At 42.4% G+C, this 16,660-nt stretch overlaps 1 protein-coding gene across 4 annotated transcripts in view; it reads left to right on the top strand.

Moving 5' to 3' along the window:
- The window catches only part of POU6F2 (POU class 6 homeobox 2), a 323,558-nt gene that overhangs the window by 114,307 nt on the left and 192,591 nt on the right, over positions 1–16,660 (top strand). The window lies entirely within an intron of this gene.

Genomic DNA, 16,660 nt, shown 5'->3' with positions numbered 1-16,660 from the left:
ACAAGAGTGTTAAAAATTTCCAATTCCAGCAGGTGAAGCCAAGGGATGTTTAAAGCTTGGTGCATATAATGTTTATATTACATTAAGTACTGTGTTATTGCACAGGATGCTTATTGTTAATGTCTGTAGGGAGAATCAGTTCCAAAGATTTCTATTTCAATAAACTGATTATGCAGTTCCACCACATACAATTAGGAAGGTAGTAATGAAATGGTTATGAAGTCCCTTGGCATTCTGTAGTTGTTTTTTTTTAATTTTGTAAATAACATCAGGAGCATTCTAGGGGGGAGTGCTTATGTATTTATTTATTATTGATTTTAAAAAAATGCATTTAACATTACTAGTTATTACAAATCCAGTCTCAGCAACAGAAAGGAGATAAGCTGCTTCCACATTATTAAATGCAGGATACCTAGGGAATTGAGGTGATTTATCTTTTATATAAATATATAAAATATTAATGAATAGTGATTACAGAAATTAATTTATAGCTGCATTTAATTTTATAATAACCTTTCATAGCTTTATTCCTTTGTTGCAAACAATGCATATTTAAATACAGCCCCTTGTCAAATACCTTGGATGACTACAGAATGATCTTGTCTACAGATCAGAGTGCTACATGCAGTTTCCTGGATAAGAGAGAGAGGTTGAAGTGGAAAGAGTTTGCATTCAATCAATGCTCTGCCTCAAGAAGAGAGGCATCTCTCATCTTCTGAGGGGAAAAACAGGGGCAACACAGACAGGATCCAGAAACTTAGAAAAGGCAGCTGTATCTTACTACGGACTGTGCTTGGCCCTTTTGGGAGACATCTATTATCACCTATTTTGAAAACCCCAAAATATCTTGTTTATGGTTTCTCATTAATCTGCATGGAATATTTTGAGTTTCTATGGCTCAATATTCTTTCCATTTCTTAGGCAGAATGTTTGCATTTACCTCATGCAACTTTTTGTCCCCATTAGTCAATTTTCTACTTTTCCAGATGCCAATAACATTTATTGTTGGTTTGTGGTTTATTTTTGCTTTCATTTGAGCTCTAGTCTGGGCACAAACATCTCCAGAGGAAAGGTCAGTTCCAATTCTGACACGGATTTGTTGCATCATCTTGGACACGTCAATCTTGGGCAATGTCACAGTCAATCTATTCCCTGTGCCTAGGACTCCCCATCAGTAAAATAGGTGAGGGATGTCTTATTTCTTCTCCTTTTTTGCTGGTCTAAACAAATAGGTGCAGAAGAGAGCTGAACTTTTCTGTTGTTTCAACTTGCTAGAGAGAAGCTTTCAGACAGTAGGTTGGATGGGAACCATATCTTAACTCTGGGTGACTGCAGAGCTTCTAGACTTCCAAAATTTTTATGAAGTCCTTTTCTCTTTTTGTTATTTCAGGGTTTTTCTATGTAGACTAAAAGTTAGAGAAACACAGTAAAGAGACAAAATAGTTCTGCCATGCATGCTTACTTTTATTTTTGTCCTATTCAAGCCTTCCCTAGCTTCTCCTGGGAGTAAGACAAATTGATGAGTCTTAATCTTGGTGCCACTGGAGGTCTGCAGGGAATTTCCATGGATCTCAAATAGCAAAAATGAAATAATGCAGATCTCCCCTGTGGAGCACAAATGGAGTGGTCCAGAACTTGCTGGGACCTTGGCAAACAGCCTTATTTGCATGTGCTCCTCCTGGTCTTTGTTAGAATGTGGTTTGATGTTGACATGCTCTGTCAAACCTGTGGAACTAATGAGTATCTTTTGTACTGGAATAAGTCGAGCTTGTGTCATGCGCTGCAAAAGTAAATTCACTGCCTGTGTCGAGCATCCCTGGACGCTAGGATGCAGCGAATGTTTTAGAGACCACAAGTTCCCTTTGCATAGCAGATGTATCTAATTTGTGATCAAAACTGCAATTCTACCACACAAGCATGTGTTAAGTCATCTAGATCCTCTTGTGTCTTTTCTTTTTATTCAGCAGAGCTTGAAAAGTCTAGAAACTCTTGAGCATTCAGAACCAGGACAAGCTCCTTGTGAATCCACCCTGAGATCACTATATATGTTGGAGGACATGGTGTTGAGCAACATGTCAACAAACAGAGTGTCAGGGAATACAGCAGACCCATCAGGAGTCTATTGGTTTGAGCATTGATTCTGACACGTGTATTAGAATACAAAGAGCTACTCTGGATCTTATCTCCTGGCCTGCTGCCAAATTCATCTCCAAGCTCAATGTTTCATGCTGCCACCCAGAGCAATCTATGCTTTTTTGCATCTAGACATGCCAGCTCTGCTTGCTATTGGTGAAATGTTTGCTGTCCTTTTTATGAGAAAACAGGCAACTCCTCCACACTGCTCTGGTGTGCTCTTTGGAGGCAAGCAGTGTTCCGTGAGAAAAGGAATTTTTGAATAAACCTGACATTATCAGGTTTTCCTACCCTCTGGAGCGAACAGATGAGGATCCAAAGCAGATAGAGTATCGTACAAAAGTGTTTCAACTGCATTACAATGTGACTGTCCAAAAATTTGAAAGCAAGCTCTTCAGTCTGTTTTGCTGCCTGAAGGTGTTTCCATTTCCGTCTGCCAGAGCAGAACCTCACAGGATGGGCTTTTGTGGTCAGAATCATAAAAATGAATGGTCCAATACACTGTCAATGTAAGTCCCCAGATGTGTTTTAACCATTCACATCAGTAGATGCCCAAAGATCAATCCTTTTTGCAGAAGTAGCCATTAACAACTTCAGTAGTACTGCTGTTTAAGCTCCCTTACTCCACCCTGACTCTTCTCTGCCCTCTGAACTGAATTCATGTGGTGAACCACATCAAAGAGTCCATCCTACTTGAAAGAATATTTTTCTTGCGTTCTCCCAAATCCAGCCAATATATTATTTCCGCCAGCTGGATCATCACACAGGTGCATGAAAAGGGAGGCCAGCACATCACATTGTAGCAGATGTGTAAACAGATGGACTTGTTGCAGAAATACATACCATTGCACCTTCATGTTCTTTGCGGAGGATGTGATGTTTAAGCATAAAAATATGCATGCAGAAGCGGTTTTCTTTAGCTGTCTCTTAATCCCCATGCCTGTGCACGTCAACATGTGACTAGCCACATTGAAATTAAAGAGAAATATGTAGATTCCCCAGGAGTGTTGCTCACCAAGCCCAAATTGCAGAAGTGCAGGAGTTCTCGAAAGTGTGTTTGTATTTGAATTGTAGTTTCCAGCAGTGCCAGGAGCATAAATTGCTCTTCTGTTCCTTCTCTGCCTGTCCCAGGTATCAGCTTGCACAAATGGAGTTTGTGTTGGCTGTTCTGCAGTGTGGCTGTTGCTCAGTGAGATGACATTGATGGCCTACAGAGGTGCTGAGAATAGATGGGGGCCAGGGACGGAGTGTTCTTGTCATTCAAAATGAACTGAATCTATCCATTTTCCATATGAGCCAAGGTTCCTACATCCGCTCTTGCGGTAGTTCATGGGTTCTTCATAAACTGCCTAAAATCCAGGACATTTTTAGTCCCACGTTGCAGAAACATTTCCCATTGGAGAGGAGGGAGCTGAGCTCTTCTCCAAAGTGACAGGGGACAGGACAAGAGGGAATGGCCTCAAGCTCCGCCAGAGGAGGTTCAGGCTGGACATCAGGAAAAAATTTTCCACGGAAGGGGTCATTGGGCACTGGCAGAGGCTGCCCAGGGAGGTGGTTGAGTCACCTTCCCTGGAGGTGCTCAAGGGATGGGTGGACGAGGTGCTAAGGGGCATGGTTTAGGGATTGATGGGAATGGTTGGACTCGATGATCCAGTGGGTCTTTTCCAACCTGGTTATTCTATAATTCTGTAATTCTATAATTCTATGTAGGCTTAAAATTGAATAGCAAAAGATGTTGATGCATACCTGCCTGATCTAACATGTGTCAGGACTAGACCTTTAAACTCCCAGCAGAGCTGGAGGTCAGTCAGACCTTCACAGGGTCCATTTTTTGAGCAAACCATTGGAACTGTCCTGTATTCAGCTGAACCATGTGAATGTCGGAGAGCAGAATTTGGCAAACTGGATGTAAATTTAAGAGGAAGTCTGCTACCGGTGGACTTGGATTTTTCAGGAAAAAAACAAATATTTGCTGAGAACTTTTATGAGAGGTAAAGCAGTTACAGGGGGTTTTGCTTATTCTGTAACATAGATAAGTGTAGTGTAGTAATTATTATGTACTGTTTACACAAGAAGCAACTGGAAAGACTTCGTGGAGCGTCGTCATTGCTGCTGAAGTAACAGGGATAAAAAGTAATACTTTTCTAATCATCCTAGTTCTAATAAAGGTTGTTGCTATTCTTGTTCATGGCTTACTGGGCAGAAAATGAGACCAATGTTTCAGAAGGTAACATGTTCCCACACAGACTGTCTTGGATCTTTTGTGTGAATGGCCCATAACAGCTTGACAGAGTGATGAGCTTTTGGGTAAAAGTAGATGACACAGTGAGAATAATTGAAACAGATGTGAGTCTATATAATGGTGGGGGATGACAGCAAATGGGCTTAGGGGGAAATTTCATGCAAAGAAGCCTAAGGGACAGTAGAGAGGCCTAAGCATTTTGCACTGCTGAAGTGTACTTACTATGATGATGATGGATGGAGTCTAAGAAACTCCACTTTGGAGCATTGCTGCAGTCCTGCTGGATGAAAGAAGGGACTATGGAAAATTCTCACCAAAGGAGTTGCTTTGGTGCATCCCCTTGCTCAGTGTTCATTCCTGTATTCTGATCCATGGAAGAGGAGAATTTGTACAAAATTGACTGTGGAGCTGGGCAGTTTGAAACAGTCCTTGCTAGGTGAAAGGGCTGTCACCTCCAATGCGTTGCCAGGTGTTTGCCTCTGCGGTACCAAGTGGAGAGCAGAAGACTGTACATGTCTATCAGACAAGTGAGTCCATTTCAGAACTCCTGTCTGTGAGTTATACTTGACTGTTACGTTTGGGAGGTGAATTGACTTCTCCTGGTCTGTTACCTCTGGCAACTTGGCTGCCAAGGTAAACTGAACAGAAAAAAAACCATGATAATAACGCTGTGAGCACCATTACCACATCATTAGTGTTTATTGTCATTTATTAAAAGCAAGCATTAATTCCTTGAAAGACACTGCCATTGCAGTAAGAATGCCCTGTATTTTCTTTGTTGCAAAATCAGTAAAAGTTACCTAATGAATTCAGGAAAATTAATGGACTTGTGAACTTGAACTTCAGAGTAGGTAGGAAAGGGGTTTTAAGCTCTGGTTTGTGCACTTGGGAACCCATGAAAAACAAGCTATTTTACTTAGGTGGAGATTATATGAATGTCTCCATATCTGCTATGGAAAATGTTTGGGGGTTCAGAAACTGAAAACCTGTGGTACATGAGGAAAAGGTTTAGGGGTTCAGAAACCGAAAACCTGTGGTACATGAGGACTGAGAGCTGACTAAGCATGATTCTGGCACTTGTCGTGGTATATGGCATTCCTGTCATGACCTTTTGCAACTTCCAAGCGTATCGCTTGAGAATAACCACAAACTGATGCATACTAGAGAAGCTGAGGTTTATTTAAATTCAGCTGTTGGTTTGGAACCAAGTTGTCTGTCAAAGTGCAGGGTGGAAATGAGGTGGCAAACTCTCTTTGTGTCTTTGTGGAGTGCAATTCAGTGAGATCTGGTCTTCAAGTACAAAAATTCAGTCTTGACTCTTCTATTCCACTGAAATAATTTAAAGTACATTAAAAGAAGAGAATGATGACAATGATGCTTTTTATAACCTCTATTATTCTCATTAACTGTATAAAATGTAAATGGAAATACCAATTTAAACAAAAAACCTTTCTTTTAAAATGCAAATTCTGTATGTGTTACTTTGTCCCAGTGTGTTTTTACTGCCCAAATGCTGTAAACCCATAAAAAATAGGATTTATGGTGGTTGTAATTAAACTGAGTACAATGTGTGACAAGTGAAAATTGCCAGTCAACTGAGAATTATTAGTAAAATTGAGAATTTCATGAATGGGGGCAGAGATGGAAAGCTGTCTTTGGATGTATTTTTCTACATGACTTTCAGCCTTGCTCAGAAGGGATAAAATGAGATGACATCAGGGAGAAAACTACCTCACCAGAGCTTGTAGTTATTGCTATTTTGAATGCTTATGCAGCTGCTTCACTGGAGCCAGATAGATCCATTTCTAGGCAATGGTCATTATGTATTGTTTCATACAGAAAATGCAATGCTTTTCTTTTAAGTTGTCCTTTCTGATGGATGTTATTATGCTGAATCTTATTGCATTATAGTGTAGTTTTGAAATATTAAGATATTTTTGTCTTCGGTAAGTGGAGGAAAACTGTGAATACGATAAAGCATTTGAAAATATTTGTCTTTGCGAAGGAGGAAAGTATTCTTGGGTGATGAGCTGTTCCTAACAGACACATTCTACTTTCTGTTCCAGTATGTGATGGTGAAGTGTGTGAGGCCTCCAGCTTGAAGGATGCCCTGATATGTTTTAAACCCTTGTATTCATGGCAGGATCTGTCACCCATCTACTCTGACTCACTTCACTGTTCCCATTTCAATGTAAAATATATATATTTTTATTCCAAATACTTATTCTCAGAAAATGGTGAGTTTTAAAATTGTCTTATATACTGCATTTGAGATTTTTTTTTTAAAGAGACACTCTGCCTTTAAAAACACAAACAGCTAAGCCCGTGTATTTTTAATATTCTTGAAGTCACTACTTCAGGGGTTTTGCACAAGACTTCTCACAAAAAAAAAGGAGGAAAACAGCATATAAAAAAAAGAGAAGCTAAGCAGGAAAGGGGAGCCAAGGAAAGCAATTGTAGCCTGAGAATAATTCTTTCTTAGAAGAGGTATGTCAGATATCAGACTTTAAAAATATGTATGCTATGAGAGTGCAGCCACAGTGAAGAGCCCTGGAGAAAACTGTAGGGATCACTGCAGGAATGCTTTTGTCACCAATATCCACAGGATTTTTTGTAAGGATTACAGAGTATCTTCAAGATTAGGTGACTGAAAACCATTGACCATCAAGGTCTTTCTGTGTAAGAACAGATGGTTTGATTTGCTCTGTGATGTTTGTCACATATCATCAGAGTGGGAGAAAAAGAGCTCAGAATTATAGATTTGCACCCCATATATCTATTTTTATGTTTTGTGACCACTTTCTTGTAAATAAATAAAAATTAATAAAGGGTACTTATTTGCTTCCCCCCTTAGATCTGTGTGCTTCAGAAGGAAATTAATGAAGAATAAGAGCGCCCATTTTACCTAGGTGTGAAACGTAAATGTTGTTAACTATTCTTTGTAGTGACTGAACAACTTTTTTTATCCCCTGAGCTGTGTCCCCTGTAGTGGGTCAGTCTGAAGTTCTGATAGGAAATCATTTCAATTCCTGATGTTCAAGCTCAAACGCATGCTTAGCTTGCTGCCTGACACTGTAGCTCCACAGCAGCCTATGCTGCTGGGTGCGTGCTCTCCAAAGGGTATGCCGCACTCCTAAGGTGCACAGTGTATAGGATGCTCAAACAACTGACTGAGTCTTAGAGGTGGCTCTGCCTTATTTGATGATGCTGGCTAATGTTTCAGGGAGCTATCCCTATAAAGGCTGTTGCAGAAAGACCAATCCCTACTAAAAACAGTGAGCACCAGCAGACATAATGCTATGCCCTTCTCCTGTGTTTCTCCCTGCCAGCCCCCAAGTCTTGCTGTTTATGGCTTGGGGGGACTGATTGATGCTCATGATGCTCAGCCTCTTGCCTGGCACTGTGAGTGCTGCAGAGTAGCGTTGCAGCCTTGTCCTGCTAAGCCCACAGGCATTTCAGAGAAGTTGGGCTGCCAGGAGTGTTGCTGCTGAAGGGTCCCACCATGGGACTTGGAGACCCAAGCTGCAGTGCGAGCTCCCCTGAGAAAGCACAGCATCCCTGCTCACAACCCACTGTGATAACCTCCTCTCCCAGCATGACACAACACAACCATCATGCTATCCTGCAAGTTGCTATGTCAGGTGCATGCACTGTTGTATAACCCAGTATTAAAAGATCTTAAACTTTGCAAAAGTCAGAGGTACTTTAAAGAAAACTTCTACTTTATTATAAAACACCAAGCCTGTAGCTTTCTACCAAAATTTGCCTGTGTTACTATATGACATAAAATTAAACTTATGGGGAAGAAAGTAACTTTAGTGCAAAGAATTTTTTTTCTCTTTACAGTAGGTATGACCTTATATTTCCTGTGTACTTGCATTTGTGCAGCTGCCAGAGCCTTGTTCTTCAACGCCAAACAAAATTGTGTAAACTAAAAGAAAATATTTGAATTCTTATGTAGCCTGGCAAAATCTTGCAGCCTCTCAAAGATCTGAGGGTAGTAACACATAGTCACTCTATGCAAAGAAGGGTCTTAACCCAGGAGGATAAAGAAGCATCTTGGCTGCCCCATGCTCTTGTTATTTCAGTGAGTCTCCTCACAAAGGTGAAGTTGTTTACTGATACCTTTACAGTAACCAGACAAATGCAACTTACTGCAACAGGTTCCACTGCATCAGGAGCAGTAAAAGTGGAAGTGCAAGTCTCCTTTAAAAGAAACTCCCAGAGGTATTCCAAACTGCAAAGTCTTCTGTTGCTCATCAACAGGATTTAGTCTCTGTATCCATTTTAAGAGCGTTTCCTGTTGTTGGGTGTGTTTGGCTTAGGTTAACAAAGTGTAGGAATGTGTTAGTACCCTCTCCTGGTTCGGGCAGTCTTGTCTGTGGTTGGTTTTTGAAAAGAGAGGATGCAGAGACTGATGTTCTACAACACACACCTTCTGTGTTTCTCTGTAGATAACATGTGGGCTACCAGAGCCGTGCAGAAGGTGCTTGCATTTGTCCCCCAACCAGTGCTTCACAGTAACCTTATTCAAAAGCTAAATGCAGAGCTAGGAAATATTTCAACAGTGAACACAACAGAGAAAATTTCATTGATAACAGATCATGTATTCAGCTAGCTAAGGAGGATGAAACAAAAAGATATTGTATCTATAAGTCTAAGTAAGCCTGTGGGTGTGTATTAAGGACTTAACTCAATTTGAAAAATGGTGCCCAAATTTGTTTCTGCTGCGAGTAGAGTGTTTCTCGGCCTCAGATGAGCCATTATATTTATCCAGCATGACATCTGTTAAAATATTTTTGAATGAAGAGCCTGTATGGAGCATACATAATAAGATCGCTTCTGTGAGCATGTTTGTATTCCTGATAGATGAGAATGGCTCATCTGGAGGCCTCCCAATTTTGTGTTGTTTAGTAGACGTGCTAGATGCTAGATTAAAAACCACAAGAAAATGTAATTAGTGGAACAAAATTTAGTGCATATGCCCCATGGCTAGTTTTTACATTGCAGCAGCTTTGCTGTTAATTTTTCTTCTTCGATGTACTGAAAACGAGAGATTATCAAATTAGGGACCTAATCATATCACAAAGCCAAGCATTATTTTCAAGTACTTCCATATTTTTTTCTTAAAGAATATTCTTAAAGGGACCCAATCCTCTTTTCATTAAGGATATAAAGTTCATAAACTCATAAACTTTGACCTTGAATTGTAATCTGGCACAATCCAGCTAATGGAAACACTCCCACTGAAGTAAAATAGTCAACTTTCTTAAGTAAAGATTTGTAGGATCTGGCTTTTGGTTCACCAAGTTACAGGCCAAAGCAAATTTTACAGCCCAGTTATAAATATTTGAAAAATGAGGAGCATAATGGAAATGCTGACACAACTTTAACCATGGAGGCATAAGCAGTGCAGTGTTATAATCTGTCAGTGCTGTTTTGACAGTGGTTATACAATAATGCAATCTAGGCCTGGAGCACTTTTAGCTAAATGTATCAATATGAGCCTAATTTACTTAGACCTTCCTGTAGTCATTCATATTAAAAATCTCTAGCACTCTGATGTATAGATCAAGACAGCTTCTTTCTCCCTCATTTATACCAGACAGGTTATTGTTAAAGTACACAATAAATAGGGAGAGTATTAAATTGCTGAGGCGGTCTTTCTTCAGACTTTTCATCAGACCGCCATTTACAAAACAATATTGTAAGAGCTATATATCCTTTGGAGTGTTAATATGTAAACAGAACAAACAGAGGACATAGGAAAGGTGGAGAAAAGTTAGATATATAAGCAAGAAAAAGTGAGTTATTGATTTTATTGACTGGTCTGTTAACTTCTGACATTGCAATAAAGCCTTATTTATTTGTATACAGAAGACTCAATTACATAGATACATATCATTTTAACAACTAGGTTATTTACAGGAGAATTGCAGCTTCATAAATAATATAGACCTGCATTTCTCAAGCTGATGTTTATCCATTGTTACCATTTAGGGATTTGTGGTGTCTATGAATGGTCTTTGGAGAAAAGTCATTAGAATAACATGAAGTAAAAACAATATGATTATAAAAACACATGTGCGAAGTACGCCAACACATACAAGTGGTCTGATTCACAATGACTGAAATAAAACCTATTGTATCCTGTTTTCTATTTGCAACTGTCTCATGAATGTCAAACATACATATTACATACAGGGCTGGATTTTCCCTAGGAGCTATTTAAATACCATTTTAACTGAGAAGATGGTAAATACGGATGTAAGTATTTTGGGGGGTTCTTTAGAGTGCTTTCAACCGAGACTAAGCTCTGAACCCAGACATCTCTTGCCGAGTGAAATCCAGTTAACATGCTATCATCTATATAATCAACAGGCCTGCAGAATAATAAGGGGAGAATCTGAGCGATGGTTAAAGGAATGACTGATTGTGACCAGAACTTCGCTTGGGACTGCATAGTAGTCGGCAAATATTATTTCCTCCAGCAGTCCTTCAGTAACCAGTACATTGAGGGAGTCAGGAGATGAGAATAGGAGCTTTTTGTGCAGATGTGTGGATGCAAGGAAAACATGTAGTGACTTTGTCCCAAAGACAAGAAGAAGTTATCCCCAAGAGGTGAGTGCAGATCCCTTGGGTGTGGAGGAAAGAGAACTCTATAGAGCCCAGTTGCACAGACATTGCACCACATCCAACATATGTGTTTGCCCTAAAGACAGGGTGGCATCAGATGATAAGAATTCTGTGACTAGAGGAAGCAAAATGCTGGCAATATCTACCAATGCATTCACTCTAATTGACCCAGCAATGCTCTTTACATGTGAAAAGAAAAGAGATGGTGAAGATCTTACAGGAATTCTTTGATGGTTGGACATCTTGTGTGCTGGTTTTAGCTGGGATAGAGTTAATTTTCTTCACAGTAGCCAGTAGGTGGCTATGTTTTGGATTTGTACAGGGAACAGTGTTTATAACACAAGGATGCTATAGTTACTGCTGAGCAGTGCTTACACAGAGTCAAGGCCTCTTCTTCTTCTCACCCCACCCCACCAGTGAGTAGGCTGGGAGTGCACAAGAAGCTGCGAGGGGACACAGCTGGGACAGCTGACCTTAACTGATCATATGATGTCAGGCTCAACAATAAAACCTGGGGGAAGAAGAAGGAAGGGGAGTACGTTCAGAGTGATGTCTTTTATCTTCCCAAGCAACCGTCACACATGCTGGAACCCTGCTTTTCCAGAAATGGCTGAACACCTGACTGCTGATAGGAAATAATGAATGAATTCCTTGTTTTGCTTTGCTTGCCTATGCAGATATCCCTTTACCTATTAAACTGCCATGAGTTTTCTCACTTTTACCCTTTGGATTCTCTCCCCTATTCCACTGGAGTGAGCGAGTGGCTATTTGGGGCTTAGTTGCCAGCTGCAATTAAAACACAACAGTCCTTTTTGGCACCTAGCGTTGGTGAAGGGTTTGTGATAATGACAGATTTGATTGTAATGTGCCTGATTAAATTTATATCTGTTATCACTGTTTAGAATCATAGAATCATAGAATCATCAGGTTGGAAAAGACCCATCGGATCATCGAGTCCAACCATTTCTATCAAATACTAAACCATGCCCCTCAGTGCCTTGTCCACCCATCCCTTAAACACCTCCAGGGAAGGTCAATCAACCACCTCCCTGGGCAGCCTGTTCCAGTGCCCAATGACCCTTTCTGTGAAGAATTTTTTCCTAACATCTAGCCTAAACCTCTCCTGGTGGAGCTTGAGGCCATTCCCTCTTGTCCTGTCCCCTGTCACTTGGGAGAAGAGGCCAGCACCCTCCTCTCCACAACTTCCTTTTAGGTAGTTGTAGAGAGCAATGAGGTCACCCCTCAGCCTCCTCTTCTCCAGGCTAAACAACCCCAGCTCTTTCAGCCGTTCCTCATAAGGCCTGTTCTCCAGCCCCTTCACCAGCTTTGTTGCTCTTCTCTGGACTCACTCCTGAGCTTCAACATCCTTCTTGTGGTGAGGGGCCCAGAACTGAACACAGTATTCGAGGAGCGGTCTCACCAGTGCTGAGTACAGAGGAAGAATAACCTCCCTGGACCTGCTGGTTGCGCCGTTTCTGATACAAGCCAAGATGCCATTGGCCTTCTTGGCCACCTGGGCACACTGCTGGCTCATGTTCAGTTGCTGTCAACCAACATCCCCAGGTCTTTCTCTCTCCCTAATTTAGCTAGTAGGGTAGGATTTTGTTCTTGCCATGAGGCTTGTTTGCCTCTCTTTATATTAGAATCTACCACTCTTTAGTGGCTGCTTTTTGTTTCTGGTGCTTGCTGTACTGCTTTTCATCTTATTCTGCTGTGCCTGGAAACATTTTCACAACGCAGTGGTGATGCATCTGAGCTGGTAGATGGCCAAAGTATCGTTGCTTTTTCTGTGCTACTGTACCAGACAGGCGGGAACTCCAGTGTGAGTATGAGTCAAAGGCACTACACCTGTGGATGAGTCCATGCAGGACCTGGACACCTTGAAGTACTTGTGGCCATGGATAAGCCCATGCCAGAGCTGGTACATCTAGAAATTCCTGTAGCCGTGGTTATGTCTGTGCCACAGCAGATATACCTCTGAAGGGATTGTGGCCCAAGTACCAGTCTCTCCTGGAGAAGGTATGCCTTGAAGAATCTGTGGCTATGGATAAATTCCTACTGAATCAAGTACACCTTGAAGCATCAGCAGCTGTGACTGAGGTTGTGCTGGGGCACCTCAAAGTGTGTGGCCATGGATAAGCCCATGACAGAGCAGGTATACCCCTGGAGGGACAGCAGCCATGAATAAGGCCACGTTGGAGCAAGTCTGCTTCTGAAGGGACTGTAGTGTTAGGTAAGGCCACACAGGAGCAGGTGTATCTCTGAAGGCACTGGGGATGTGGAGAAGGAACAGGTGCACCTCAAAGAGACTGTGGCTGTAGATAATTCTATGCCACAGCAGGCATATCCCAAGAGAGACTGTGGCTCATATATAAGGCTGCACTAGGTGCAGGGACACCCCTAAGACACTTCAGTCTGTGGATAAGTCTAAGCTGGAGCAAGGGCAAGAGAAGGAGTTCATTGCAATGTTAAACCTTACTGTCTGATCCAAAGCAACCAAGGTTAGAGACTGTAATGGAAATACCTTTAAATTGTTGTAAATCATTATTTCAGTTGCATATTATAGGAATTACTATAGCAGGAACCCCCTGAACCAATTGAGGACAAGCCTTTAAACAAATATATAAATAATAAAAGGCGGACTAGGGAGACCATACAGTCCCTATTGGACACAGAAGGAACAACAGTAACAGGCAATGAGGAAAAGGCTGAGGTACTTAATGCCTTCTTTGCCTCAGTCTTTAGTTGTAAGGAGGGTTGTTCCGTCTGTGTACTAACCCAGGAGCTAGAGGAGCATAATGAGGCTCCCGTGATCCAAGAGGAGGTGGTCAGAGCCTTGCTAGCCCGACTGGACACCCACAAGTCTATGGGGCCAGACGGGATTCACCCTAGGGTACTGAAGGAGCTGGCGGATGTGCTGGCCAAACCCCTTTCCATCATCTTCCAACAGTCCTGGAAGACTGGGGAAGTCCCACTGGACTGGAGGCTGGCTGATGTTGTGCCCATCTACAGAAAGGGCCGCAGGGAGGACCCAGGAAACTACAGGCCTGTCAGTCTGACCTCAGTGCCAGGGAAAGTCATGGAGCAGGTGATCTTGAGTGCTATCATGAAGCACATGCAAGAGAACCGGGTGATCAGGCCCAGTCAACATGGGTTCACAAAAGGCAGGTCTTGCCAGACTAACCTGATCGCCTTCTATGACAAAGTGACTCGGCTGCTGGATGAGGGAAAGGCTGTGGATGTGGTCTTCCTGGACTTCAGCAAAGCCTTTGACACAGTTTCTCACAGCGTTCTGCTTGAGAAACTGTCAGCCTCTGGGCTGGACAGGCGCACACTCTCCTGGGTGGAAACCTGGTTGGATGGCCGGGCCCAGAGAGTGGTGGTAAATGGTGTGAAATCCAGCTGGAGGCCAGTGACAAGTGGGGTTCCCCAGGGCTCGGTGCTGGGTCCAGCCCTGTTCAATGTCTTCATCAATGATCTGGATGAAGGCATCGAGTGCACCCTTAGCAAGTTTGCGGACGACACTAAGCTGGGTGGAAGTGTCGATCTGCTGGAGGGTAGGGAGGCTCTGCAAAGGGATCTGAACAGGCTGGACCGCTGGGCAGAGTCCAATGGCATGAGGTTTAACAAGGCCAAATGCCGGGTCCTGCACTTGGGGCACAACAACGCTATGCAGTGCTACAGACTGGGAGAAGTCTGTCTAGAAAGCTGCCTGGAGGAGAGGGACCTGGGAGTGTTGGTTGACAGCCGACTGAATATGAGCCAGCAGTGTGCCCAGGTGGCCAAGAAGGCCAATGGCATCTTGGCTTGTATCAGAAACAGCGTGACCAGCAGGTCCAGGGAGGTTATCCTCCCTCTGTACTCGGCACTAGTGAGACCGCTCCTCGAATCCTGTGTTCAGTTCTGGGCCCCTCACCATAAGAAGGATGTTGAGGCTCTGGAACGAGTCCAGAGAAGGGCAACAAAGCTGATGAAGGGACTGGAGAACAGGCCTTATGAGGAACGGCTGAGGGAGCTGGGGTTGTTTAGCCTGGAGAAGAGGAGGCTGAGGGGTGACCTCATTGCTCTCTATAACTACCTGAAAGGACGTTGTGGAGAGGAGGGTGCTGGCCTCTTCTCCCAAGTGACAGGGGACAGGACAAGAGGGAATGGCCTCAAGCTCCACCAGGAGAGGTTTAGGCTAGATGTTAGGAAAAAATTCTTCACAGAAAGGGTCATTGGGCACTGGAACAGGCTGCCCAGGGAGGTGGTTGATTGACCTTCCCTGGAGGTGTTTAAGGAACAGGTGGATGAGGTGCTGAGGGATATGGTTTAGTGTTTGATGGGAACGGTTGGACTCGATGATCCGGTGGGTCTCTTCCAACCTGGTTATTCTGTGATTCTGTGAAATTAAATAGGAGATAGTCCATACAGCAGCATTCAATCCTTCATGATTTCCCACACTATGACAGGACCCATCACTAAACCGGGCGTATTGCATTTCAAGGTCCATGATACCGTTCCAGGCAGTAGTGTGGGACTCCTATTATGGTGGTCACTCAGCACAGGAGAAGACATTAAAAATGTACTCTACTCCAGCCAAACGCAGCACATCTTGCCTTTGCCTGATTAGAACCTAATCTTTCTTTCTTTTAAAGCAGCCATAAGGAACAGATGGTGGAAGTACTGACTAGCAGATGTTCCAGTTAGGACTAGGTTAGGTGGGCATGATATGTATGAACAAATTCTAAGGAACAGGCTGCCCAGGGAGGTGGTTGAGTCGCCTTCCCTGGAGGTGTTTAAGGCACGGGTGGACGAAGTGCTGAGGGGCCTGGTGTAGTGTTTGATAGGAATGGTTAGACTCGATGATCCAGTGGGTCTCTTCCAACCTGGTTATTCTATGATTCTATGATTTCAAGACAACCCTGGATGTCTTTTGCATATCCCCAAAGCTGGGAGCACTGATAGAAGATACTAAGAAGGCACTGACAATCCGCTTAGATAAAGCACATCAAGTGTCCTGAACCATTTGTTGACCTCCAGAGGATCTGACTTGTAAGAAAGGCAGACCCTGGGTCCTCTGTGCTCCACTGTGGCCAGACATGAGACAGCTTCTGCATAGGAGTAACACAACCATGTTAAAGAGGCACACTAGTATAGCTAGATTTTTCTACAGGGTTGCATGCAGCAAAATCAGATGACACAGCTCTTATAGAAATATTAAATAGTTTAAAAATATTTTCTTTAAAAGAATTTTTAGAAGGATTCAGTAACTACTTTAGGCCCAACTCCAAATTATGTTTAGTAGGCACATATGCGCACCTCTGTACACATAGGCTGAGATCTGACATAATCCTCAAAGTAAATAATATGACAAATGGAAGCTGATGCTGGTTTTGTGTTGTTCTGTAATGGAGTTAGAATAATGACAGGACAATAATATAATAGAATTCTGCAAAGCCTTCACTCTGCTTGACTTTAAGTGGATGTAAAATCTTAGAAATGAGAGGACAATAAAATAATGCTTTGTAAAAAGGATAAAAGAATAATGTTACCCAAGTCTATTAGTGACATAACATACTATGAATGCACTTAAATTAATAGCAACTTTTACCAGTAGATATTTTTCAATTACTGTAATGCTGAAAAAATAAACAGAACAATAATATA

Source organism: Phaenicophaeus curvirostris, chromosome 6, assembly GCF_032191515.1.
Source record: "Phaenicophaeus curvirostris isolate KB17595 chromosome 6, BPBGC_Pcur_1.0, whole genome shotgun sequence".
In the NCBI taxonomy this organism is placed as follows: Eukaryota; Metazoa; Chordata; class Aves; order Cuculiformes; family Cuculidae; genus Phaenicophaeus; species Phaenicophaeus curvirostris.
This window is presented reverse-complemented; position numbering and strand designations above follow the sequence as displayed.